This window comes from Galeopterus variegatus, unplaced genomic scaffold (assembly GCF_000696425.1).
Source record: "Galeopterus variegatus unplaced genomic scaffold, G_variegatus-3.0.2 Scaffold11454, whole genome shotgun sequence".
Lineage (NCBI taxonomy): Eukaryota > Metazoa > Chordata > Mammalia > Dermoptera > Cynocephalidae > Galeopterus > Galeopterus variegatus.
In genome coordinates, this window is record NW_007737565.1 from 62,899 (window position 1) to 66,765 (window position 3,867).

Sequence of the window (3,867 nt, forward strand, 5' to 3'; positions counted from 1 at the left end):
ACAACATGACATTCATACTGATAGCTGGGAAGAAATGAAGTAAAATGAATGAAAGACAGAAATACTGATCAATCTAGTAGAAGGCAGGAAAGGATTAAAGAAAGAAAACAGATGGAAACTATGATGGTACACACAAAAAGACAATATTTACAGTAAGTATTAACAGATTAACCTTACCAATTAAATCATTTAGGGAGCTCGAGTATATTCCAGTGCTTCAGAGGCAGAAGGCCTTCATTCCTGGATCTCTGAATAAAATTACCTATGGCTACATCAAATGTGCCAATTTTGCTTCTTTCCCTAGGCATCAGTGCATATATTTTAAGTCTAAATCCCTTAGAGTTATTACCTGTATCAATGGTTTAACTGTTCTTTATAGATTTGCTTTATCACAACATTGTTCACCAGTTAGACAGGCTTCTAAATGTAAAGGAAACTTTCTGTCTATAAAATGGATTTCTATAAATTAATATCCTAAAGCTTTCCACTTTAGATACTAGGTTTACTATATTTCCTTTTTTCTAAAACAAGCTGAAACCCACATGTTCTATAATTCCAGGTATGAGTTTTTGGTGTTTTTTTTTTTTATTGATAGTCACTGTGTGAAAGAGGGTACTGTGACTCCCCCTCACTATTATGTCATCTATGACAGGGTTTGCTTGAGCCCAGACACAGTACACTGTTCAATTTACAAACTATGCCACATATAATTTGCCAGTAAGTATTTTTTGTTACTGATTTTCCCTCAGATTTGTAAAATGTATTGTTCAAAACTGTACAGTTTTGAACCTTTGAATTCCACGTATGAAATCTAGGGAAAATCGATGTAAAGTAAAAATAAAATTCTTTTTTCTTTCTACTCCAGGGTGTCATTCAGGTTCCTGCGCCGTGCCACCATGCCCATAAACTGACTCACCTTGTGGGCCAGAATATTCACCAAGAACCAAGTAAGAAACTCAGAGCGTGTCTATTGTCTTTGACTTACAGAAGACCTGATAGNCTATAAAATCGGGGTGTATGGAGGACTGCTGTCTGCAGATTCTTTTTCATAGATTCCAAGTCTGTCATGTTTTAACCCCCTGAATGCTTCTAAGAAAAGACTGAATAAACATAGTGACACTTGTCCTAATTTTTAAAGTGGCAACCTAACTATCGTTGTGGTGAAGAAACCAATAAACACTAGATTTTTTGTTGAGTATGAAAAAAGTCTTTAAAATATGCTTCCATGAACAGTTATTGATGTGGAGCTGACCAGGAAGGAATGGGAAGCCACCTTTATTTTTACATCTGAGTCAGTCATTTTCTCAATTCACTTCAGTTCAGAAAAATCACTTAATTACAATAATTTAAAGCATTCTCATTCTTTACAACTAATTTGGTCGGTTTTTTACTATTTGTCAGGCATTCTTCATTTGGATTTAGAAATTGTGATTAATCTTCTGGTTGTTTAAATTTCTTAATCAAATTTTTATAAACTTCTGTGACCAAATAAAAGTTAGTTTTTCTGTGGCCCAATGACCCCTTTTATTGTAAATATAAAAGATAGTAAATTAGGTTTATGTTGATAATTTGGAGTCATCGAAAGTCAAATTATACTGAATATACCGTAACTATCAAAATGTTTATCTATGTAATAGACTGGAGAGATTTCTATTTTTAAGCTGTTTTGCTGTTTTTAATGGAAGCAACATGAAAAAAGAGACCAGTTTCTCTTATGTGAAACATTTTGCATGACACTTATTCTAAGACCCTGGACAAATGATGTGCTACCAAAGAAATATTAATATCAAATAGGCTACAAAATACAGAGTTTAGTTTTATGAAGTGATTTAGGAACTGTTTTTTCTTGTTATGAGGTAGCAACCAGCAGACAAAATGGAAACAGGATTAGACACCAAAACTTTGAAATAATGAAATGGTTGGCCGTAGACATTCTACATAAAAGTATGCTTAAATGAAGAAAATATATAAAAATAGAGTAAAGGCCATAATAAAAATAATAAATGTTGAATTAAAAGATCACTTTGTATCTAATGATGACAAATATAGTCAAAATGAAGAAATCAGTAGAAGGGCTAAAGAGCAGATTTGACACAAAAGAAAATAGTTAACTGGCAAATACCTTCCCAAATGCAGTAGAGAGCCATAAAGACATAAAAGGAATGAAAAGTTGAGAACAATGTAAGGCAAAATAAGATTTGCTCTATATCAAATAGAAGTTCCTGCAGAAGATAAGAAGATGTGATAGGGTGGTGCCTTAGGCTGAATGTCCCCCCAAACTTAATCTCCACTGGAACTCTTCAGGGTGGGAAATCCTACTACGCTGATTGAAAGGTGGGGTCTTGAAGAGGTGATTAGATTGTGTGGCCATGCCATAGTGAATGGATTACCAACAGTGGTCAGGGTTGTGGTTCTGAGGGCTTTAAAAGAAGAGCACAAGAGCTTAGTCTCTCTCTGCTCCACCATTTTCTCAATGTGATATTCAGCTGTCACTGTCATCACCGCCAAGACCCTCATCAAATGTGTTCCCTGGACTTTGGACTTCCCAGCTTCAGAACTCTTAAGCAATAAATTTTGTTTTCCTTATAAATCACATAGCTCCAAGTATTTTTATTAAAAGCAACAGAAAAGGACTAATACAGGTGGGAAGCAATATTCAAAGAGAAAGTTTTGAAATTCTAAATCCTCAGATTCAAGAAGAATAAGATTTAAGCAAGATCCATGAAAAGTCTTTTAGATTGTGTGGCCATGCCATAGTGAATGGATTACCAACAGTGGTCAGGGTTGTGGTTCTGAGGGCTTTAAAAGAAGAGCACAAGAGCTTAGTCTCTCTCTGCTCCACCATTTTCTCAGTGTGATATTCGGTTGTCACTGTCATCACCACCAAGACCCTCATCAAATGTGTTCCCTGGACTTTGGACTTCCCAGCTTCAGAACTCTTAAGCAATAAATTTTGTTTTCCTTATAAATCACATAGCTCCAAGTATTTTTATTAAAAGCAACAGAAAAGGACTAATACAGGTGGGAAGCAATATTCAAAGAGAAAGTTTGAAATTCTAAATACTCAGATTCAAGAAGAATAAGATTTAAGCAAGATCCATGAAAAGTCTATATTTAGATACATTATAGTGAAACAGAACAGTAGGCATAAGAGATTTCAAAAGCCACCTGGGGAATAACTTATTTATAAACAATTAAAATTACATTCAACAACAGTAGAAACCAGAATACAATGAAATAATCTTTTACATGCTAAAAAGTAACTATCAAACTAGAATTTGATACCCAGCTAATTTATCAGGGGTGACAGTGAAATACAAACTTGCTTGGGATAAACATACACAGTATATACATTAACAGATCCACCAGACTCTCACTGAAGGTACCACTACCTAAAGGCTGTATCTTAGGAGGAAGGAAATTGAACCGTTAAGAATGAGATGCAACAAGCAATGCTAATCAATAATGTTGGGGACTATAAAAAGCCTTGACTTCATACATAACACCTAATTTATAGGGTATCTTAAAACAAGGTAAGTCTGAAATGCTGGATATAAATAACATTTACATCGGACAGGGGTTATGAGGCTACAACACTTTAGGAGTTTTCCATCAGGAAAAATGGTGGAGGTTCTGATTCACTGTAGGCTTAAGTCACTCATGCAAATGGGTTTAGTGAAACCACAGTGGGAAACACAACATGACATTCATACTGATAGCTGGGAAGAAATGAAGTAAAATGAATGAAAGACAGAAATACTGATCAATCTAGTAGAAGGCAGGAAAGGATTAAAGAAAAAAAACAAATGGAAACTATGATGGTACACACAAAAAGACAATATTTACAGTAAGTATTAACAGATTAAC